The sequence below is a fragment of the Myotis yumanensis genome, unplaced genomic scaffold (genome assembly GCF_028538775.1).
Source record: "Myotis yumanensis isolate MYYU_CA2020_CCGP unplaced genomic scaffold, mMyoYum1.0.hap1 SCAF_12, whole genome shotgun sequence".
In the NCBI taxonomy this organism is placed as follows: Eukaryota; Metazoa; Chordata; class Mammalia; order Chiroptera; family Vespertilionidae; genus Myotis; species Myotis yumanensis.
Genome location: NW_027223763.1, coordinates 20,543,479 through 20,568,465, shown reverse-complemented (window position 1 = coordinate 20,568,465; position 24,987 = coordinate 20,543,479). Strand labels below are relative to the sequence as shown.

Genomic DNA, 24,987 nt, shown 5'->3' with positions numbered 1-24,987 from the left:
TTACCAAGACACCATGTATTCTCCCTCATTGGAGCAAGCTAAATAAACCTACATTTATTTAACTATAGGTATGTTCCTGGAGGTCTTTGGCTGGTGGACATTGAAACAACAAATATTTGTTGAATACGTGCTATGTGCTAGGCACTGTACTAGGTGATGAAGGGAAGTAAAGAGTTGATTACAGATAAGAAAATAAAGGAGGCTGAATCAATTCCAGGGCTACAGATAACAGGGGGTGGGAGGAGGACCGGGGAGAAATTAGGAACAAAGTCAAAGAAGTAGATGTTGGACAAGTTGTATACCAGGGTACCTGGCTCACTCACACCTTCTACTGCAGGTCCCTGTTGAACAGGCATAGTCAGGCTCTGTACCAAGTGGCACACATAAGGGTGGACCCCAACCTCCAATGGGCTCTCCTACAGATTAGGAGCCCATGGCTTGGTGTGGCCTTGCTCAAAGAAGACGCGTTAGGCCAATTCTATTCCTACCTCAGGATGCTGATCTAAAATTCACACAGGCCAGTTCCAGCTGTCAATAAAGTCAAAAGGATTATCAAGAGTTCCCCCACTGTAGAGGGAACTGGGGGCGGGGGGCACTAACCACATGTGGAAACTGTGCAGGTGAAATACAGCTAGCCACTGGACTGAAGTTTTAACATTTGTATTTAACTAATTTAAATTTAAATGTGTGGCTCCTGGCTATAGTGCAACTAGAGTCTCTCCTCCTTACTCCTCCTGGACTCCCAACAGCCACTCCAACCTCAATGGCATTTGCTGTAGCTTTGTTTTTATACTTGTGTGAGTATTTGATTGTTTATCCCCCTCAGTAGATTGGAAGCTCCCTGAGACAGGAAACATTCAGTTTGTTCATTTCCCTATTCTCGAAGCCTAGTACAGGGCCTGGCACAAAGTAGGTGCTCAGTGTATGTATGTGCACAACCAAGTGATGAATATCCAATTAGGAGGTGCATTTGTCACAGTTCTCTGGAGAACAGAACCTACAGGAGATACACAGATACACACATACATATATATGTGTTTATATTTATATAGGGTGTCCCCCAAAAAGTATATATACATTTTGAATAATTATAAAGGCAGTGTTTATTAACATACATTTCATTTTCAAAATTGAGCTATCAGCTGTGAAAGTATATATACATTTTTTGGGATGCCCTGTATATAAAGAGATTTAGTATAAGGACTTGGCTGACATGAAGATGAAGGCTGACAAGTCCCAAGGTCTGTGGGATGAGTTTCCAAGCTGCAGACGCAGGAGTCTGTGGTGCAGATCCAGTCTAAAGTCTGGCAGGCTCGAGACCCAGGAAGAGCCAATGTTTCAGTTCAAGTCCAAAGGCAGGAAGAAAGCCAACGTCCCAGTTAAAGGCAGTTAGGCAAAAAGCATTCTCTCTTATTCGGGAGAGGATAAGCCTTTTTTGTTCTATTCAAGGCTTCAATGGATTGGACGAGGCCCACCACATTAGGGAGGGCAATTTGCTTTACTCAGATTTAAATGTTAATCTCACCCAAAAACAATCTCACAGAAACACCCAGAATAATGTCTGACCAAAAATATCTAAGTGCTCCTTGGCCCAGTCTGGTTGATACATAAAATTAATCACGGAGGAGGACCAGGGGAGATGGAATGTCTTTTTCTGAGTTTGTATTTAAGGAAAATTTTATTGTAATTAGGCAAATAGTTTAAAACAGAACTTAGGGAGTTGTCCCAACTTTGCCTGAATGCATCCCTTATCTCCTTCCTGGAAGGAGACAGCAAAGAACAAAAAGAACAGGATAAAATCCATCAACTCCGGCTCAGCACATGATTCTCTTCATGGGACACTGAGTACTGCAGGTGCTGTTGGGGTGATGGGCGTCCACTGACTCATCCTGAGATAAAGAGAGAGGGGAAGACACCCAAGAGCTGAGCTCTGGTGCCCTCAAAATTCTGAACCACATAAATCGGGGTGCCTGAAAATTCATTCCTAGATATGGTCCCTGGTACCCCTGAAACTGTTGTTTTGCACAAGACTAAGTGTTTGCTATTTCAAAAACTCAAAGACTCTGGCCTCCAGCTTAGAAAGCTACTATCTTAATTCAATCTCTGGTAAAGATGCTCACACTTTGTGCTTGGGACAAAAAGTCTGTGGCACGTGCCTGCCACCTGGTGGCAGGATGTTGAAAGATGTGCAAAAGGCTTTCACCCTAAAGTTCTGACTTGGCCAAAATACAAGACAGAAAGGGCATGCTTTGGACTTGCATTAGTGAAACAGAATTATAGGTTAGTAGAGGCAATAAACCTGGGAAAGAACTTAGTGATTACTGAGTCAACTACCACAACTTCCAGATGAGGAAACTAAGGCTTCGAGATACTGTGTGACTCACTCAAAAATTTATAGGCACGAAGTGACCAGAGCCATCTTGTCATCTCCAATCAAGTGTCACTGCCCCTCCAACCCAACTCTAAAATATAACTGTTTTTTTATTTGAAAGCCACTAAAGACTTGGTTAATTGGCAGAATGGTTAGCAATTGAATACAATTATAAAGCAAACAAAAGGCCAATGTCATGATGCTAACTCTTTTGTAATGAGCACAGGTTTTTGTAAAGAGACTGTCACTTCAGAAGTGACAAAACCCTGCCAGGGTTGAATCCTGAACTTGCTCTTTCAGTTTAAATAAACAGAGATGGATGTGCATTAGCGAAATCAAGCGAGTTATCAATTCCCTCTACAGGAAGGGGATGCCACCTTTTTATTTATGCTTTCGTTCATCAAATATGCATTAAACATTGCTATGTCGTGCTAGGTGCTGGGGATACCATGAGGAGAAAACAAATGAGATTTCTGTTCTCGTGGAGCTCACAGTCTGGGGGAGGAAGACCAACAAGCTAACATGCAAGTGCTGTGCCAGGTGGTGATGAGGATGCTGCACATGTGCTCAGTGAGCTAGGGCTGGAGGAGGCAAATGTCAATGAACCAGCAACAGCCGCTGGTCCTGGAGAGTCAGCAGTGTCTGAGGGGGCCAAATTCTAGGCGTGGTGGGAGCCAGAGTAGCCAACAGGAATTGCTAAAAGGCAACCCTGCTAAAACTGGAGTTATGTCAAAGTGGGCATCAAGAAGATCCAGCCCAGCCGGAGTGGCTCAGTTGGTTGGAGCATCGTCCTGTGCACCTTAAGGTTGCTGGTTCAATTCCCTGTCAGAGCACATGCCTGGGTTATGGGTTTGATCCCTGGTCAGGGCACATCTCACATTGATGTTTCTCTCTCTCTAACCTATTCTCGGGTGAGGATGAAAAAGAGAAGAAGATGCATATGGTCCATTATGCTTACTTGGCTGTGGAGAGCTCACCTCTGGAATGCCAAGAGCTGGATGCGGTTGTGGGCGGAAACACAAGGAAGGGCAGAGGGAGGTAGTAACAGAGGCTGGGCCCCTGAGTCCCAGGTCTGGGAAGCTGTTGACTGGGTTAAGGGAGGGAGAATATTAATACACATCTTGCCTGTCTGGATTGGCTCAGGGACTGGCATCAGGCTGAGCCAACAGGGAGGGGGTGCCAGCTCAGGCGGCTTCTGTGGTGAGGGTGCCAGCAGGGGCCAGATGGAAACTCTCACCGTAATGTTAATTCATTCCTCTGTGGTTTTCTGTTCAGACAAATGTTGGTCTCTTATGGGTTTAGCTTAAAGCTATTGGCTGTGTGGGGCGAAGGCCCCACATCCTTGATTTGCTTTAATTTCCAATTCCTTGGTCAGCTAAGTTTAAAGGAAGAGATGATCAAGGACCTGGCTACTAGAAAGGCACGATAACGCTTTATAGAGCTGGGGAGACGTTGCTAGTTCCTTCCAGAGCTGAGGCACATCCTAGCCTGGGAAATTCATTCTCTCCTACTCCTAATGCAACACCAGTCTGTGAGGCTTGAGGGCAGGCAGTGAGCCTCTGTCCTTGAACATGTCTAATCCAACATCTCCTTGGGAAGAACACTGACTCCTCCAGGTGGGAAGTTGGCTTGGAGACAGACTAGTTGACTCATGGTGTCACAGTGTCTTGTCTGTCCATTGGACTGGGTCCCCCTGAGGAACTTCCCACACCCACACCTGCCCTGGGACATTGAGGTGGACCCTCTGAAGTGAACTTTGGACCAAGTAGCAAGAGATCTGCTTCCACCAGAGCTTGGCCACAGACTAGCCCTGCAACTCTGGGCTAGCTCTCACTCACTGACTCAGTTTCCTCGGCTGCTCCTGAGATCATTTTTCAATACTGGGAAGAAAAACTAGTGTCATGGCCAAGGATGAAAACATTATGCTGGATATTATATGTCGTCCAAGAGACAGTAAATTTAATAGCCCCAGAGTGGTTTCAGGCCTCGGCGAGGATTTTACTTCCCGAGTGCTGGAGAAGCTAGTGCCACCTTCTATTTCTGTTCCGCATCCAAAAAGTCATAAATAGTTAACTGCATGAGTCCTCCTTAAAAACCTCCTTGGAGCAGCTAGAAATAGCCTCAGGGGGCTCAGTGCATATTTCCTCAGGTCCTCCTCTTAATCCTTCAACATTGGTGGGGATGATTTACTGTTACTGTCGCCCACGGACTTGCAGAGACAAAAGCAGGGTCCCTTGGGAGGTGGAGCCTAGCATCAATTCTCTATATAAACACAGGGAGTGAGAGATGCCACTGCTCTTTGCCTTGGTTTCCCTACTAGTAAAAGCAGAAGGGTAGGAGGTAGAGGGGAGCTCCCCTCCCCAGGATGCACAGGAAGCTATCTTGAGTGGGAAGCTTCCACGGATTCTTCAGGGCCTGCAGCAGCCAAGGGCTATTATGAAAGTCAAGTCCACACTCATTATGTGCCTCTGCAGTGCATGTCACCCCTCCGTTTCCTACCTCCAGGCCGGCCCAGTGGCATGACCTGAGGCTGTCTATCTATCACACTCTTGATGGACAAGGGGCAGGAACAGCCAAGCCCAGCTCAGCGGCCTGCCTGCCCTTCCCAGCCATGCCTCTGCTTTCTTTATGCTTAACCGCAACAGTGGAAGCCACCTCCCTCTGACTCCCAGTGCATCTCCTTCAGGGAAACATCCCTGCAAACAGACAGAACACCAGCCCAGAGTGCTACTGCCAGCCCAGAAGGAAGGGCAGGGCAGCAGTAGCAGGCGGTCTCCTGCCCTCCGCCTTCTCTCCAAACCCTCCCAACAATACATGGTGATTAGCTGCATCTCGGGCCCCCTGAAACCCCTTAACCTGGAAAATCAGGCAGACTTTTCACGACAGCAATCAGCTCCCAGACACATCGAACCATAATGTGATTACGCCATTTACCAAAATGCAAAGAGAGATACTTGAGGCGTTTCTGATTAGGGCTGACATTATCCCTCTAATGGGCCACTGCATTAATCAAAGCTGTTGCTATGACTATGGCGATGGTGGGGAAATAACCCCAGCTTGATTCTGGGCCTACGAAACCCCGCCAAGGAAGGGGTCAGCTTTTGTTAGGGACACACCAGAACCGCTTCTTCCTGCTCGAGAAGGGCTCTCTATTGAAATCGCAGCAGCAGCGAGAAAGAGAGGCCTCTGTTCTCTTTCACTACGTTGGGGTGTTCTGGTTCCTGTGCTCGAGATGACTTGATAGCATTGTCCTGGGAGGGTCTGGGGGTGAGACATGGAGGCTGATTTGTGGGGCTGTCAGAGCCTTCTGCTTTCCAGAACTGTGTCTTCACTGCTGGAGGCCCCTGGGAATCATGTATGAGAACCCAGGGGTGAGTGCGGGGAGTGATGCATGGAAAAGCCCAGCTCTCCCCACAGGATGAACTCTGGGCTCCTGCTGCTCTCTCCATTCCAGAGCCTCTAAGGCCTTTGGCAGAGACAAGCCGTACCATACACCCTATGACAGGCCGATGGAAAAACTGAAGCGGGAATGAAACAGACCTGAAGGCCCCGATGGAAAACCACTCCACCTCTGCTCTGTGCTGTAGGGAACCCAGGAACCGCAGGGGAGGGGCGGGGAGACCAGGTGGTTGGCACCAGGTAGGACCCTCGGAACCTCCCTCTGGTAGTCAGCGGTACAGTTCTATGGACCCAAGGCAGCTGGCTCAGGCGCAGGGGAAAGGGAGCCTGCAAGGTCAGGGACATGGCACACCTCCCCCCACTCCAGGGGCAGAGCACTGGAGCCGAACCAGGAACTCTCGGTCCCACTCAAAGCCCTTCTGGAATTTCCTCTGGAGCCCTGGTTTGCCCATCTGCAGAGTGGGGGCAATGGCATCTGCTCTGCTGTCCTCCCAGGAGAGTAAAAGTTCAAATCACTTCACTTGGGGGACAGTGACCTGTAAACGCTAGAGCACAGATCTTCAAACTTGGCTTCACTTGGAGCCACCAAAGGAGTTTCTTAAAGTTCTGGTGCCTGGGCCCAGTATCAGACGCTGGTTTCATCCCCAGGCGTGGGGATGTTTCGAAGCTCTCAGATGCCTCACCTGGCACCAAGGTTGAGAAGCATTGCTCTCGAGAGCTGTGGGGAGCTGTACTCCCTCTTTGAGCATCATTCCCAGTGTTTTTAATAATAAGAATTCTAAAACTAAAAACCTTTTGTGAGGATAAATGGAGAAAATGTATCTGAAAGTGCATAAGGTGGCACATTCCAGATGCCTAATTAATGCTTAAGGCCCTCATTAGAGGCCACAGTCTCCGTTTCAGGGGAAAAGAGCCTTGTCCTCGGGCTGAGACCCCGGATAGCACCTCACCCCTTAGCCGTGTGACTGCAGGCAAGGTACTAGCTAACAGGGAGCATCTGTGACACCTGGAGCCTTTCACATGCGTGATCTCTAATTATAGTGATAACCCAGTGATGGGCTCCGACCACCATCCCCACCCTCTGAAGCAACATCATAGGGGATTCAGGCCATCAACGCAGGAGCTGGGATTTTAGTCCAAATTTGTCTTGTTCCAAAACTGGAGTCCTTTCTACGACCTGCTTGGTTAGAACTGACCCCAGTCAGTTTTGTCATTCACTGTGTACATGCACGAGGTCTTGGGCCACAGGTCTCCGTGTTATAATGAAAGCAAGTGTCAGAACTCTGCACACAGACTCTCACTCATTAGCAAGCAGGGGCACAAACTGGCCTGTGGCCTGCACTGCGAGCTCGGCAACATCCAGAATCATGGTCGCTGAGGGTGTCCAGCAGAGCCCTGCGCGGGAGCTTCGCTCAGGGTGGAGGTGACACAGTTTAGCACCAGGATGCAGGTAACCTTGTAGTCAGGCCAGGAGCAACAATCCTCTGGTGATCAGTCTAACAAATACAGGACCCATTTGGAGTCACAAGTTCATGGAGCCGCTCCATCCAGCTAGCCTGGGGAGACCGATCCTAAGGCTGCCAGAACATTCCAGTGTGGAGTTGACAGGGGTCTCTCCCAATGGCTGTGGGAAGGGGTAAAGGGGTTAGATCATTCACGGAGCCAACCAAATATGTTGGCACTGTATTCATTTTCTAGGGCTGCCATAACAAAATACTGTAAACTGGGTGGCTTAAAGCAGCAGCAATGTATTCCTTCTCAGTTCTGGAGGCCGAAGGTCCAAATGCACGGTGTCGGCAGGGCCCACTCCCTTGGAAGGCCTGGGGAAGGATCCGTCCTTGCCTCCCTCCCAGCATCCTCGGTGTTCCTGGGCTTGTCGCTGCATCACTAATCTCTGTCTCTGCTGTTACATGGCTGTCTTCTCTGTGCATGTCTGTATCCCTGCCTGTCCTTTCTTCCCATGAGGACACTAGTCATAACAGTTCAGAGGCTCATGCTAATGCAGTCTGACCTCAACTTACTAGTAACTAATGACATCGGCAAAGACCCTATTTTCAAGTAAAGTCCTATTCTTAAGTTCCAGGTGGACATGAATTCAGGGACATTATATAAACCAGTACAGGCACCTAAATTGTGCCCAGCACTGTGGAGAGAGAAGACAAAGGTAAATGAGCATTGCCCTGCATTTGGGTTGCTCACCCACAGAAGGGAGACAAGCAGGCATGTGAGTGCACTGAGAGTGTGAAGGCACACTGCTGGTACAGGACAAAGGAGGCATCCCACCTACTTAACAGGGTTATGGTAATTTGTGAGCTGATTTCTGAAGGCCTGGCAGGAGGCAGCCAGGTAGAGGGGCTGGGATAGTAGCACAGAGGGAGGGATGTGGAGGTCCAAGGGTCTGGTCATAGGTGGAGAAGGACTGATTCATTGAGACAGGACTGTGGGGTCTGAGAGGGGCTAAAGGGGACAGATGAAGCCAAACTGTTGGACAAACATGTGCCAGTTTAAGAAAGTTGTAATTTAATCCTGGAGAGCTCAGGAAGCCTTTGTCATATTTTCAGCAAGGAAGAGATGTAGTAATATTTTCATGTTAGAGCAATTACTCTGAAACTATAAAAAGGATACACTGGAAAGGTTAAGATTGGAAATGGGAAATCTAAGTAACAGACAAGGAATGATAAGGTTCTGGCATATGGCAGCCACCATGGGGATGGAGAGAAGGAAACTGATTTAATATTTATGCAGAAGAGGGAATCAGCAGAGTTTGTTGACAGATGGAATGTTGGATGCAAAAAGGACTCGGTAATAGCATTCAAGGTGGTGTGTCTTTTTGTTTTAATTTCATTTCTTGAGGTCATCCATGACCTATTTGGGAATGGACCAAGGACAGAATCCTGGAGAGGGTCAACATTTCAGGAGCATGAGGAGAAAAACCAGCTAGGAAAGAATTCAGAGAATAAAATAGTCAAGACAGGGGAACTGGAACTATACATTCAGCAGACATTATCCAGGGCCCAGTCCGAGCTGATGCCCAGGTCGGGGTTCTAGCCTGAGGAGGATTCCCGGGAAGAAGGACCCAGGGAGGCTTGGAAACCCCGGAATGAGGTGGAGTGGGGACCAGGACTAAATAACTTTATATTGGGCAACTTGCTCCAAGAACAATGGGATCAGGGTGGTTTATTCGTTCAGTCCACGAGGGTGACCAACTGTCCCTTCTGGGCTGCCCAGGACAGTTCTGGTTTTAACACTGAAAGCCTGATGTCTCAAAAAATCTTGCTGTCCTGGGAAAAGCGGGATGGTTGGTCACCCTGGTTAACAAACATTTCCTGACCATCTGCCGCATGCCACTTCCTGAGTTGGATAGTACAGAGATGAATAATGCCTGGAGGGGTGCTTAAAACTGTTGAAGGGAGGTTGAGTTTCCTTATCCTCTCTCTTACTGCCAAGGGCAAGTTAAAGGGAGGTAGTTTGGATATAACTTGGGCCAGGGACTGAAAAACACCCTTAGCAAAACAAAGCTGTGGTGTGAGTTCATAAGAGAGTCTGTTGATAGGAGAAATTCTACCTTCTTGTATAAAATTGAGAGGGGCAAGAAGTTATGCTTAGTCTGTGTCAGTTTTCAAAATAATTGTGTTAAGAGGGGAAATAATTTCTCTTATTAAACTAAGGACCGCCCGCAGGATAAAATGTGCTTGGTTTTAGAAGCCGCAGAGAGGACCAGCTGTAACTGGGAGAGAGAACCGCTGGCCAGCCCCCTCTTCAAGCCCCACCCTTGCCAGCCCCCCCTTCAATCCCCAGCCTTGCCCCATGTGTTAGTTTCCTCGGGCTGTTGTGACAAGTGACCAGAGTCTAGGTGGCTTAACACAACAGAATTCATTTTCTCCCAGTTCTGGAGGCGAGAAGTTGGAAATGAAGCTGTTGGCAGAACTGCACCCCTGGAGGTTCCGGGGGAACTGCTCCTCGCCTGTGCCAGCCTTGGTGGCTGTGGGTGTCATTTGGTGCTCCTTGACTGATGCAGCATGACCCTGATCTCTGCCTCTATCCTCGCATGGCCTTCTTCTTTGTGTTTCTTCACATGTCTTCTTCTTCTGTGTAACCTTCCCATGCCTTCTCCTATAAGGACAGCTGTGGTTGCACTTAGGGCTCACCCAGGTAATCCAGGATGATCTCATCTCCAGATCCTTACGTTATAATTGCATCTCGAAGACCCTTTTTCCAAATGAGGTCACATTCATGGTTCCAGGGATTAGGAAATGGACATTATCTTTTTGGGGAAAGGGAGTCACGATTCACCGCACTACACCCTCATTAATATAATCTAAAATAATATAATCTGAGCTCAATTCCCCTCTTGTGTGATGCAAGGGGCAAGGAGAGGCCCCGGCCCTGACAAAGACACTCTCCTCTCAGTCTCAGCTGCACATGAGCATAAAGCCACTGAAAGACCCTCATGTGTGGCTGTCCAGCTCCGTGGACAAAGCCCTGCAAAAAGCCCTGGCTGAGGGGTAACTGGAGAAGGTGCTGAGATACCGCCTGCTCTCTGCAGACCAAACCACATCCTATCAGCACTGCACCTCTGCGAGAAAGGGACTTCCCAGTACCAAGCAGGGCACCTGCTCATAGGAGGGCTCCTTTTCCTGGTTTGAACAAAGGCACCACATAGGCTCTGGGAGAACCTGGCCATTGACATTCATTACCCCAACTGTGTTTGCAGTGGTCAATTAGAGGTGATGGTATAAACTAGTTACTAAAATTTTTCAGGGCCATGCAAAACCTGCCAGACATCAGGAGAGGTTGAGAGGGAAGCAGTGGCATGGAGAGGGAAACAAGGGGAGCACTCCAATAGGCAGGCAGGCAGAGGAGAGGGCTGCTGGAAGCAGAGGGAGGGGGAAGTGATCTGGGGAGGTCCACAAGCTGGACAGCCTCCATGTGGGCACACCCTCCATCCTTCCCCACTGCCTTCGAAGCAGTGAGGCCTCAGCCCTTCTGCGATGGAGCCGAGGGGAGCTGTAGCTAGGCTGAGACCTGCTCCCCAAATCCACCTACCCCCGCCCCATGGCCTGTAAGATTTTGAAGTGATCATCAGAAGCCCCTGCAGTAAACACCTGCTTGAATGTTCACTGGGCACCAATATGCCTTTGCTTTGAAAAAAGCTGAGTGCTGTGGTGTCTGAGCCAGATGGAGAAGAGGAGCAGCATCCTCATTGTGGCCAACTGTGTGCCCAGCAGCAGATACCCACAGACAGTGACCCACCTGGAAAAGGATAAAACCAAACCCCTCTACTTAACCTGCTCAGAGAGCAGCCAGACACCCATCCTACAGGACCGGGGGACAGGGAGAAGGGGCCTCTCCTTTCTGCAACCCCCAAACCTTTCTATGTCCACTATTTTATTGGATCCTCACATCAATGGCCCATGATAAGCCCATTTTACAGATCAGGAAACTAAGTCTTAGAGAGGGAATGGTGTTACTCAGAGGCAGGGGTCCATTCTCCTGATCAGTTTTTGCCATTCAGAGTCGTGATTTTCCTACTCCTGCCTTTCTATTAAAGACATGCTGAGAATCTGAAGGCTGGGTTCCAATCTAGACTCCCCCTTGCAGAGGGCTGGGGCATGCCATTTAACCCTGCAGCAGCATTTACTCTGTAAATAAAAGGAATAACAATTATCTCCCCCATGATGTCACCATGGAATAAAATGATTAAAAAGCAATTGCTAACAATTGAAATCAAATACATAAAGAGAATAAATAACTGTGTTCTAATTATATCTAGGGATTTAGATATAATTTTAAAAGAAGACCAATCCCTGGATATCCATAAAGTTAGAGGGAGTCATTAGATGGAAAGAAGAGTGAATTTTCTTGATGGTTTTGCTAGTAAGAAAAAGAGGTGATGTGTATTGTTTGTCAAAAAATGATACTTTCAGAAGCATGTGGAAAATTAATCATTAAGACTCTCTTACAGCCCAGACCCACTTACTATATTCTCTGTGGCGGGTGTACAAAAACCTGCAAGATGACATTACGGTGACTGCTCAGTGACTCATCAGGGTCACTGCCCCAGGAGATTTAGAATCTGGTGCTTATTCATGTCTTCCTTTCAGTAAGCTTTATTATCTCGTGTTTGCCAGTGGCTAATGAGAGGCGATGGTACAACAAACAGTTAAAATTTTTCAGAACCATGTGAAATATTTATTTTGAGAAAAGGGGGAAATTACAGCTCCATCTTTGGCAGCAGAAGGGACACATTGTGATTTTAACAAATGCTGTGGCTGCTGGTCCTTAAGAGTTCAGGATCAGATCAATATAATTTGATGAACAAGAACAGATCCAGAGACAAATGGCAGGGAAGGAGGAGGTGGGGGGTAGAGAGCAACCAAAGGACTTGTATGCATGCTTATTAGCATAACCAATGGACACAGACACTGGGGAGGTGGGGGCTTGCCCGGGATGGGAATGGCTGGGTGTGTGTGTGTGTGTTGGGGGGCGAGGGCAGTGACGGGGTCAACCGGGGAAAAGAAGACATATGTAAAACTTTAGACAATTAAAAAAAAAAAAGAGTTCAGGATCAGTTTAATATGCAAAGTGATTGGCTGACAGTGTGGGCCTCTGGAGCTGAGATGCTCATCTCACTCTCGTCCCCAGGAACATACTGGCCAGAGCTCATGCTTTGTGGCTTTAAATTTCTGTGGCCTAGGTTTAGTCCATGAGGACTTTTTCTCTTTCATAATCCTTAACCATAGCAAGATGGGATAAACCATGGGCGTGCCAAATTGAGCAAGGCTCACCGGGATGTCAGAGGCAGGGAGACCAGAGCGGATGAGCTCCAGGGGCCAAGAAAAAGTGCAACCTGTAGGTAACATCAGGAGAGGTGATGCTTAGAAATTCAGATTCGCAATCCTGAGAAGTCTGACAACACATAACCAAGTCTCAGAACCTAGAATGGGGGTCAGATTGAGACTGGTCCCTAGGGAGGGAGAAAGGAGAGAAGGCAGAGGAAGAAAAGAATCAAGGCTGGGTCTCAAACACAAAGAGTACCCAAGCAGCACTGAGGCAAATGCTGCGTCCTAGAGACCCGGAATTGGACAACTCCCTCTCGATGAGGCAACCTTTACCTTCATAACATTTTGTTGGACTGAGCAGCATCAAACTCACTCAGCACCCATTCCCATTCAGAGTGGCTGGAAACAGACATTATAATCCGAAGCTCACTTGCAGTTAGGGCTTGCCATCCAAGTTAAGTTCCACCAATTAATGTGCTCATGTCAGAGTTGAGAGGGGAAGTGAAGTGGAGGCCATTTTCCTGCTGTTTTACTGTTTCTCCAGGGAAGAAACATCATGAGGACAGACTGTGGCAGCCATCAGATGAACCTCTCTGTTCATCTGTTCATGTGAGGACTGGGATTGGCCCACCTCCCTGCTCCTGTCCTCTGAAATCCACCCTCACATCCATCCCAGAAACCATGCTTCCCACTGGCTAGGAATTCTTTCATTTTCCATAATTCTCACAATGAAACAGGCTTTCTTATTATTGGCCCCATTTTGCATTTGAGATCATTGAAGCTTAAAGCAATTATGTAATTTCCCCAAAATCAAGTAAAGGGCAGGCTCTCCTGCCTGATTTATTGTGCATGTACCATGTGCCACTTGCCAAGCTAGGGCCTACACAGAGGCTATTTCACACACTCCTCACTATAAAGGCAATGCCAGCACCAGGTTTTCAGGGGCGGGCTTGGCTTAGATCAGCGGTTCTCAACCTGTGGGTCGCGACCCCTTTGGGGGTCAAACGACCCTTTCACAGGGGTCGCCTAAGACCATCGGAAAACACATATATAATTACATATTGTTTTTGTGATTAATCACTATGTTTTAATTATGTTCAATTTGTAACAATGAAATTGGGGGTCACCACAACATGAGGAACTGTATTAAAGGGTCTCGGCATTAGGAAGGTTGAGAACCACTGGCTTAGATGGATCTGATTAAGAGAGCTTCATCATTGGATTTCTTTTTTGTTTATTTGTTTATGATATGCTTTTGTTGATTTTAGAGAGAGAAAGGGAGAGGGAGAGAGAGAAACATTGATGTAAGAGAGAAACATTGATCAGCTTACTCCCAAATACACCCCAACCAGTGATCAAACCTGCAACCTGGTATGTGCCTGGATCAGGAATTGAACTGGACAGGATGAGCCTCAACCAATTGAGCCACACCTGCCAGGGCTGGATTTCTTTTCAATGGTGTTCTCATTATCTCTAATAATTAGAATTGCCAGATAGAAAACAGAACAAGAATACAAGTTAAATTTGAATTTGAGATAATGAATAATTATGTAGTGTAAGTATGTCCTAGGCAATATTTGAACACTAGAAGCCTGGTACATGAAATTCGTGCATGGTAGGGTCCCTAGGCCTGGCTGGTGATCAGGGCCGATCAGGGCCTTCCTTTCCCCAGCTGCCAGCTGGACCTTCTTCTGTTCTGCGTGCGTGCCCCCCCCAGTGGTAAGCGCACGTCATAGCAAGCGGTTGAACTCCTGAGGGGACAATTTGCATATTAGCCTTTTATTATATAGGATACTTAGACTAAAAAAATTATGTGTTGCTTATCTGGAATTCAAATTTACCTGGGTGTCCTATGGTTTTATTTATCAAGTCTAACAAGTGTAACAATAATTAACAAACCCTCTTAAGAAAACAAAGAATGATGTCCAAAGCCATATACAGAAAGAATGTTTAAGCAATGCCTAAGATGCAAAGCCAGGAATTTTTCATTTGTTTGTTTGTTTATTTATTTAATATATTTTTATTTATTTCAGGGAGAAAGGGAGAAGAAGAGAGACAGAAACATCAATGATGAGAGAGAATCATTGATCAGCTGCCTCCTGCACACCCCACACTGGGGACCAAGCCTGAAACCTGGGCATGTGCCCTGACCAGGAATCAAACCGTGACCTCCTGATTCATAGATTGATGCTCAACCACTGAGCCACACCAACCACGCAAAGCCAGGAATTTTTATAAGAAAGATAACAATAACAACAATAGCTGATTTACTGAGTACATTTCTACTTGGCAGACATGTTCCCAAGGCCTTTAATGTAGTAACTTACTCTAATCTCTCTAACCTCACAATAAGCCAACAGGTAGGCACCACTGTTATTTCCGTCCTACATACAATGAAGACTGGGAGAAACTTGTGGAGGACAGACAGCTAGCAAGCTGAAGGACTGGGATTTCAGCCACGGTGGTCAGTTCCTGATACTAGGTGCTTAACCCATTCTCATAAACAGTAAGATTCAATTGCCAAATTATACAGGAAATATTCAACTCAGGTTTACACAAACGTTACAGATTCCCTCTTCATTTGTTCTTTTCCAGTTACCACCAACCTAGGCCCCATTTGAGTCCTGAATAGGCATCATACCCACTTCCTCCTAGTCTGGCAGCAACCTAACCAGAGCATGTATTTTTAAGCTACAATTTTTTAGTAAAAAGTATTGCATGTTAACCTTTTAAACTTTTGGAATACAAAAAGAATACAGAAAACTATAGAAAGCATAAAAAAACTTAAAATCACCTTAATTTCTACTTTAATAGTCTTCCTATAGACACATACACTTATTTTTTAAGACACTGTCTGAATCAGCATACACACTGTTTTGTGAATTCAATCAATAAGATATTGTGAACATTTCTTCTTTTTCAAAAGTGGTCTTTGAGAATGCTATGGACTGAATTATCCCCACAACATTCATATTTGAGGCCCTAACTCCGAGTGTGACTGTATGTGGGGGAAGGAAGTAATTAAGGTTAAATGAGGTCATAAAGTGGGGTGCTAATCCAATGGGATTAGTGCCCTTATAAGAAGAGATACCAGAAGAGTTGGCTTGCTGCTCACGCAAGAAGGCGGCTCTCTGCAACCCAGGAAGAGAAACCTCACCAGACATCGACTCTGCCAGATCTTGATCGGGGACTTCTAGCCTCCAGAACTGCCACAAAATAAATTTCTATTGTTTAAGCACCCAACCTGCGGTGTTTCGTCATGGCAGCCTGAGCTAATAAAGAGCGTGAGGGGTTTTTTTTGGAACTATTCCATCTAACGGATATACCAACATTTATTCAACAAATTCTCTATTGCTAATTCTTCAAATTGCGTCCAAATTTGCACTTTCACAAGTATCACCTATTAAAAGTATGAGAAGTAACCTTTCCTGGCTCATTACCTTAAGACAGATTTCTAGAGGCAGAGCCACTGGTCAGGTGATCCACCGTCCCACTTTGCCCTGGGCTGTCCTGGTTTTTGCACTGAAAGCCCCACATCCTGGGAAACCCCTCTGTTCTGGCAAACCAGGGCAGCTGGTCACAACATCCCAGGTCAGAGGCAATGCACTTCCCAAGTCCTTCTTACACATACCGCTGATCACCCACCAGACGTGCTATTTCCACACCCACCATGAGTTTCCCTTCCAGGTACAGTACCTCATCTGTAATTTACATGAACTTGCATCAGCATAGATAGTGAGAAATATGAGGTGTAAATTAAAATATTCCCTAGAAATGGTTCATTAATATGTGAAGTGCCCTAATCAGGAATACACATTCCAGAGGTGGCTGGTTAGCATTTGAAAGACCCTAATCAGGAGCCCCACTCTACTCCAGTGCCTGCACAAGCACCGTGACAAGTGCTTGCCTTAAATAACCACTACCTGAAGCTGCAGATTGATCTTGTTAATTAGCACAAAGGGTATTAGCAATAATGATTCACTGTTGAAATGTGAGCTATTCCAGAACCACTCTGACTTGAATTAACGGAATATTTTTAAAAATCTGGTATGAAAACCAGCAACCTAACACCTTTGGATTAATACTTGAGGTGAAGAATTTCGTTTAATCCTATCAGCCTTATATTTATCAGAGGTTTGAAAATGCGTGTGTGTGTTTTGGGCAATCCCGATGACTAGGGAATAGTGGTTGAGGGAGGATGGTAGTAGATTTCAGCACCCAGGTTCGGTGTTGATAAATACCCTACGATGCCTTGGAAAATCTGGCACCCAAAATGCCAGGATGCCAGAGACATTTAGCCAGTGATCAGGACCCTGTGGCATTTTTGCCTCAAAGTGAACCTTCTGGGTTGGAGAACCCCAAGAACAAAGGGTCTGCACTTCAAAACAGATCCACAGTCTTTGTGTCTGTTTTCTGTTATTCTGTTGGGCTTTGTTTGTTTGTTATTTTGTTGTTAATGTGGCTGAATCTGGTTCAGGACTTGCTTGCATTGTAACTCATCACCCAGAAGTGAGGTTTTGAGAAAGGAGGCCAGTTGCCCTCACCCACCTTTAATCACTGGAAAGCACGAATATTCAACAAAAAGAAGCTGATCCTTCTGAACAGGCAAATCACCTGGGTCAGGCCACAACAATGGGTATCTTTAAAATTTGCTTTATCTAGTTATTATCCCTTTCAGTGCTATTAAATACCAAAAAATAAAAAAGAAATGCAGTGAAAATGAAGCTAGCAAATTCCTCTGTTTTATTTAAAACAATGCATAAGCCAAAATTGTCTGATGCTACTGTTTGCTGAAAAATATGCCTGACAAGTGTGACAGTGTGTACATGCACATTTGGTACTCGAAGAGGCAGGCTGAAACTCAGAAGCAATGCCACTGCCGGTGGGGAAGAGAACCCCCCCAAAGAGAGGCCTCTCCTTTTCCTCCCTCCTCCCTTCCCCAAACCCCACTACCAGAGAGGCTTGTCTGGTAGAGGGCAGATGCCCACAGCACAGGATCTCAAACTCCATAGGACATCAGAAGCCCCTGGTGGGTCCTTAAAATGCAGATCACTGGGCCCCGCCGCCAGTTTCTGATTCAGGAGGGCTGAGGTGGAGCCTGAGAATTTGCATTATTAACAGGTTCCTAGATGCTCCTGGGCCTGGAAATACACTTTGAGAACCACTGCTCTGGTTTTCAACCTTGACTGCACATTAGAATTACCTGGGAGATTTTAAAAGGATGAAGACTTGACCTTATTAACCTAATCATACGAGTAATATTCCAACCTATTCGTTGATCCCACTTGGATTGGGGGTGGGGGTAGATTACATGGGATATGTCCATAAGGGGGCAGGAATCTTGGGAGGCATCTGCCTACCACACCAAGGAACCTAACTCTGACTACAAGTTCGTTCATGGTGATCTCTGACTTAAAAGGTACCAATACTGTTCAGCTATCATTTTGAACCTGAGATTTGTGCATAATTAGACTACGTCAAGTCAGTTCATAACACTAGGATAGGAAACCAAAGGGGCAGAACTGCCAGAAGACTTCTGAGCACCATCCAAACCATCTGGGTGCATCAGTCCCCTTTTTCAGTAACAAAGACATTCGCAAGCCTCTCCAACCAAAAGACAGGGGAGCTTGATACCCAGAAGAGTAAAAAGAAGCCCATTTGCTCAATGATCTGTTCACCAAATTTGAACTACTTGTTCAATGACCTATTCCCAAATTATACCAACTTTACCCATTTATTAAAATTTATCCTAAAGAATATTCTGCTTAAATATATTCAACAAATTTAATATATTCTGTTCTATAGAGAAATTACTAACATTTCCCCCTTTCTATTAGAAGCAAAGAATACTTGATAAGTGAGCAAATGGAAGATATTTTCATTATCTATACTTTAGAGCACCTCCTGCCTCAGGAGTCCAATTTAAATTATCCCTTCAGAAGAAAATATCAGAACAGTTAGGGACCTGGGATTCACACTCAACTGAAATATTTCTATGAACTACAACAGGTTGATATGCACCCTGAGGAGGTGACTTTACAACCCCAATTATCCTTTAATTTATATGAATCTTCCCATTACTTTTTTATGTATTTTTGTTGATTTCAGAGAGGAAGGGAAAGGGAGAGAGAGATTGAAATATTCAATGAGAATCACTGATCAGCTGCCTCCTGCTCGCCCCCTACTGGGGATCGAGTCCACAACCCAGGCATGTGCCTTTGACCATAATCAAACCTGGGACCCTTCAGTCCACAGCCAACACTCTATCCACTGAGCCGAACCAGCTAGGGCTCTTCCCATTATTTTTTAAAGCTTTTACTCAAATTATCAGGATTATTCAGTCATTCATTTGTTGAATAAATATATTTTGAGAACCAATTATATGCCAGGTGCTCAATATGAAAAGACAACAGTAGACCACAGAAATTTCCTCCTTTGTGGCATTTTCAGTATAGCAGAGACATGGATAGTCAACAAATAACCCCAAATTAATACATACTAGTAATTGTAAATTCTGATGACTAATAGGAAGGGAAAGTATAAGAGAAAAATAAAACCATGTGGTTCTGATAATTAAAGAATGGAAATCATGAGTTCAGACATGTTCTCTTTCCTTCTACCTCTACAAAGGAAATGAAGTCACTGTTTTGAAGACATATCTGTACTCCCATGTTCACTGCAGCATTATTCATCATAGCCAAGACACGGAAACAACCTGAGTTTCCATCCACAGGTGAATGGATAAAAAAAAAATGTGATACTATTCAGCTATAAAAAATAAAATCCTGACATGCCTAGAGTGCTCAGTGGTTAGAGCGACAGCCTGTGCACCAAAGGGTCGACAGCTTGATTCCCAGTCAAGGTACCTCAGTTGCAGGTTTGATCCACACGTGCAGGAGGCAACCAATCAATGTGTTTCTCTCACATCAATGCTTCTTTCTCTCTACCTCCCTCTCTTTCTACCTTCCACTCTCTAAAAATCAATGGAAAAAATATCCTCCAATGAGGACTAACAAAAAAATAAATAAAAAATAGGTGGGTGAGCCTTTAAAAAAAGAAAAAAAAATTCTGTCATTTGCAAAACATGGATGGACCTTGTACTAAGTGAAATAAGTCAGGCAGAGAAAGACAAATACTGCATGACATATTTATATGTGGAACCAAAAAAAGAGCCGTATTTAGAGAATCAGAGAGCAAAGTGATGGTTGCCAAGGGCTGGGGGATGGTTGAAATGGGAAGATGTTGGTCAAAGGGCACAATCTTCTAGTTATAAGATGAGTAAGTTCTGGGGATCTAATGTACAGCATGGTGGTGATAGTTAACAATACTGCATTATATGCTTCAAAATTGCTAAGAGAGATCTTACATGTTCTCACCACTCACACAAAAAATGTAATTATGTGAGTGATGGATATGTTAAGTGACCTTACTGTGGTAATCATTTTGCAATACCTATGTGTATCAAATCATCACACTGTATACCTTAAACTTACCCAATGTTATTTGTCAATTAGATCTCAATAAAGTTGGGGGTGGGGGGAGGAAGAAACACCTACCTTCCTAAGATATGCAAAGGACAATTAGGAATGCGCCCACCTATCTGAGGGATAAGGGATCTACTTAATCAAGTTTATTTCGGGGAAAAAAAACCCAGGTCAGCTGTGTGACCAGGAGCTTCCACTCACCTCATTTCAACTAGAAAAACTAGAGCCCCGGCAGTGCCCTCGGTGGTCCTGGATCTGTCTCTTGCTTCATCAGTGTTTGGACGGGACAGACCTAGGGACACCCTTTCTTCCAGCCTCTGGCCACTCTCCTGCGTCTTATCCAGTCACCACCTTCAGAACCACCTCCAAGACCATCCAACACACTGGGTTTTTTTTCTACCTTCACTCCTTATTGCCGAACAGCCATGAGCTCCCAAATTCGTCAGAATTATTCCACCGAGATGGAGGCTGCAGTCAACTGCCTGGCCAACCCGCATCTGCGGGCCTCGCACACCTAACTCTCTCTGGGCTTCTGTTTCAACCATGAGATGTGGCTCTTGAGGGTGTGGGCTGCTACTTCTGCGAGTTGGCGAAGAAGCTGGCGGAGAAGTGCGAGGGTGCTAAGCATCTCTTAAAGTTGCAACACAAGAGAGGTGGCTGTATTCTCTTCCACCATGTGCTGAAGCCTCAGGATGCCATGGAAGCTGCCCTGGCCTTGGAGAGGAACCTGAGCTAGGTTCTTTTGGAGCTGCAGGCCCTGGGTTCTACCCACGCAGACCCTCATCTCTGTGACTTCCTGGAGAACCACTTCCTGGGTGAGGAGGTGAAACTAATCAAGAAGATGGGTGACCACCTGACTAACATCCATAGGCTGGCCTGCCCCCAGGCTGGGCTAGGCGAGTCTCTCTCTCTCTCTCTCTCTCTCTCTCTCTCTCTCTCTCTCAAATATTTTTATTGATTTCAGAGAGGAAGGAGAGAGAGACAGATACAGCAATGATGAGAGAGAATCATTGATCGGCTGCCTCCTGCACACCCCACACTGGGGATCGAGCCCACAACCCAGGTATGTACCCTGACCAGGAATCAAACCGTTGACCTCCTGGTTTGTAGGTCTATGCTCAACCACTGAGCCATGCCGGCCGGGCTGGGTGAGTTTCTCTTCGAAAGGCTCACCCTCAAGCATGACTAGGAGCCTTTGGAGCCCAGAGGCCTTTGAGAGGCCCCTCTACATTCCCTGGTGTCTGGCTTTTACCTGAGCCATTTCCCGAAACTACTAGCCTTTCTTTAAACACCCTGAAGCCCTCTCCCATGCATTGGATCAAATGAAACAATAAAGCTTTTTGCAGGAAAAAAAAAAAAAAGGAAAGAAAAGCTAGAGCCCCACCAACTCAGTCTCTCTCCTGATATTACTTGCCCCATCAATCCCTGTTGTAAAGTCAGCTAAATAAGAAGTGCTAAAATCCTTATAAATGAAAAAGTAGGGAAATCTACTGATTATATTTAATGACCATTAAAACTATGTATGAAAATCGAGAATTCCTCGTGTGTAAATATTTACCAAACACAGATAAATCCTAGGTCTTAAATAGAACAGTATAATTTAGTTCAATTTCATTCACTCTAAAATAAGGATTCTCCACTGTAATTATCCAGGTAAAGTCAGTTACTCTCTAAAACCTTCCTTGATCCCCCCAGGCATAGTTATTAATAGTTATGTCCTTCCCTGTGCTCCCACAAGACTTCCATTACAGCCCTTTCCAGCATTGTACCATAAATATCCTGAGGTCTTTGAAATTACTTTTCTGGCTCTTACTCAGCTGAGGCCCATGAGGAAAACAGCTTGGTCCTATACATTTGGGTAGCCTTCATACCCAGCAGAGTGCCAAGTTCACAATAATAAGACTCAACGAAAGTTTGAGTAAATAAATAAGAGGTCTCACATACATCAAATCTTATAACAAATGGAGGAGGGGGGTGGCAAGGGAAGGTAGGGGGGAAGGGACAGTCGGTCGCCGACCACGTTGGGCTGCCGCCTTCGCTGCCACCATCATGCCAGCCCCTCGGGGTTTCAACGAGGCTGGGTGACCCTCCAGAATGGGAGACAAGCCAATTTGGGAGCAGACTGGATCCAGCTTCATTCAACATTACTACCAGTTATTTGGTAATGACAGAACCCAACTAGGCACAATTTATATTGATGCATCATGCCTTACGTGGGAAGGACAGCAGTTCCAGGGGAAAGCTGCCATTGTGGAGAAGTTGTCTAGCCTTCCGTTCCAGAAAACCCAGCACAGCATCACGGTACAGGACCACCAGCCCACGCCAGATAGCTGCATCCTCAGCATGGTTGTGGGCCAGCTTAAGGCCGACGAAGACCCCATCATGGGGTTCCACCAGATGTTCCTATTGAAGAACATCAACGATGCTTGGGTTTGCACCAATGACATGTTCAGGCTTGCCTTGCACAACTTCGGCTAACCTCCTCCCAGCCAGGCACTCATGTTGTTTCCTCCTCCCTCCTCTTCCAGACACTATTCACACTCCTCCAGATGCTCCAAATATCATACACAAATAAGCAGGACCGAGGTGGGAGTGGGCACAGTGCGCTGCTGCTACCTAGGTATTGTGCATGATGTTTGGATGCTAGACTAGTTACATCTGACAGGAGAAGTTTGTGTTGTACCAGTGCATGCCTTGGAAAGACTTAAGTAATGCAAAAGGTTGTCTTTTTTTTTTTTTTAATCTACTGACAAGTTGCTCCAGTAACCCAAAGAAGTGAAGGAGAAAGCAGCTGCCTCACCGTCCAGATATTGATTTGTTCAGATGTTTCAATGCCTCATGATACAATAAAACCACAAAAATTTTCTTAACAGTTAAAAAAACAAAAACAAATGGAGAAGGGTGACATTTGACCTTGACTTGGGCCCTGAAGGAGGAGTCAGCCATGCAGAGATCTAGCATTCAAGAGAGAACTGAAAGTGCCAAGGTTTTAAGGGGAGGAAAAAAAGATATAGAAAGAAGGCTACTAGAGAGAGTTAAAGAGTGGAGAAGATGAGGAGAGTAGAGCATGCAGAAGGTGAGTGAAGGCACATTCCAAGGGAGGAAACAGCGTGCTCTAGAGAAAGGGAGGAAATGTCAGGAAGTGGCTGTTGGTGAAACTGGCTGGAGCAGAAAGAATGCAACAGGAAAGAACAATAGGTGGAGAGCCTTTAAGGCCACCCTCACAGGCTCATACTTGTTCAGTGAGCCCTGAGGGCTTTTGACATGGACACCAGACCTGAACTTTAGAAAGCGTGTGGTGTGGGGGTTGGATAGAAAAGGATGGAGGGAGAACCCCAAGTCAAGGGAACCAGGAGGGAGGCTATTGAAATGACCTAATGAGTGGTCACGAGGCTCCTCAGGCAGAGGCTGGGTGGGAAGAAGAGAAGCAGACATGAAAGTGCACAACATTTTTCAAAAACAGCATTAAAGGCAGTCAAAACTATGGCTCAAAATAAATGTTCTCTTTTGGAGCAGAGGCAGCAATGGGCCTACGCTGCTTTCATTTAAACCAATACTTGTTAGATGCAAGGACAGTGGCTGGCCAGTAGTAAATTGCCTCTTATCTCTAGATCCAGACCATTTCATTCCTCTGCCCAGAGTCTGAATAATAAATGTTCTATTCCTCCAAAGAAAATAATGCCATTGAATGAGGTGAAGATATCAGAAATGGGACGGTTTGATTTTTATGGACAGAGTTTCAGACAATAGATTAGAATTCATCTATTTCTTTTCCAGTTGACCCATCAGCCCAACTACCTGACCTTGAAAAGTCATTTTCTTCCTCTTTTCAGTACAATTTTAAAAATCGAAGTGTTTTTAGAATTGGAAAGAAAAACCTAGGAAGGAGGCTTATAGCAAAGAAAGGGTAATCGATCTGTTCAAAGAATTAGTGTTCTGATGAGACTGAAGGGGAATAGCTGAAGCCCTCCCCGTTAGGACTACGGATTATGCAGTAATGGGAAGGGAATTAATTTATTGGCACCTGTTACTCTTCAAGTACTGAACTTGGTGTTATGGATTTAAAAATGAACAAGATAAGATCATCCCTGCCTTCAGGGTGCTCACAGACATATAGAAAAAATCCCATACAGCGTGATGGGAGCAACAATATGAATGGCAGAAGTTTGGGGAGCCAGAGAAGGTTCCAAGAGGCTTGAGTAAATAGGCATCATTCAAGGAAGAATACATCAGGATTCGGAAATCAGTATCTCTCAAGCTTCCACATCACGCTTCCTGATTTCAAACTATATTACAAAGGTATAGTAACCAAAACAGTATGGTACTGGCATACAAATAGGCACACAGACCAATGAAACAGGTTAAGAGCCCAGAAGTAAACCTTCATATATACGATCAACTAATATTTGACAATGGAGCCAAGAATATTCAATGGGGAAAGGATGGTCTCTTCAATAAATGGTGTTGGGAAAACTGGATAATCATTTGAAGAAGAATGAAATTGGGACCCTATTTTACACCACTCACAAAAGTTAACTTGAAGTGGATTAAAGACTTAAACATAAGATCTGATACCATAAAACTTCTCGAAGAAAACACAGGGTAAGAGTTCCTTGACACTGGTTTTGGCAATATTTTTTTTAGATTTGATTCCGCGACCAAAGGCAGCAAAAACAAACAAGTGGGACTACATCAAACTGAAAAGGCAACCAAACTCAAAAGGAAAAGTGCTGTTCCAAAATGGGGGAAATTGTCTTGAGAAGATGTGCATCCTCTTATTTATGCAGATGTCCAAACTCAAGTGGGGTGAGCATTGGGCAGGGGTGTGGCAGAGGGGCTCAAAATAGCAGATAGGTGGGATGGATGACTTAAAGCTTCCTGTCAAGCCTGACATTGTGACTCTACATTGAAGGTATACGTGAGGTCTGCTTCAATGCTCTCTCTATCCCTA

At 45.5% G+C, this 24,987-nt stretch overlaps 1 protein-coding gene and 1 pseudogene across 1 annotated transcript in view; one reads left to right on the top strand and one right to left on the bottom strand.

Annotated features, from left to right (window-relative positions):
* Window positions 1-24,987, bottom strand: part of UTP14A (UTP14A small subunit processome component) — a 71,130-nt gene that overhangs the window by 4,729 nt on the left and 41,414 nt on the right. The window lies entirely within an intron of this gene.
* LOC139020449 (nuclear transport factor 2 pseudogene) lies at window positions 22,131-22,770 on the top strand (annotated as a pseudogene).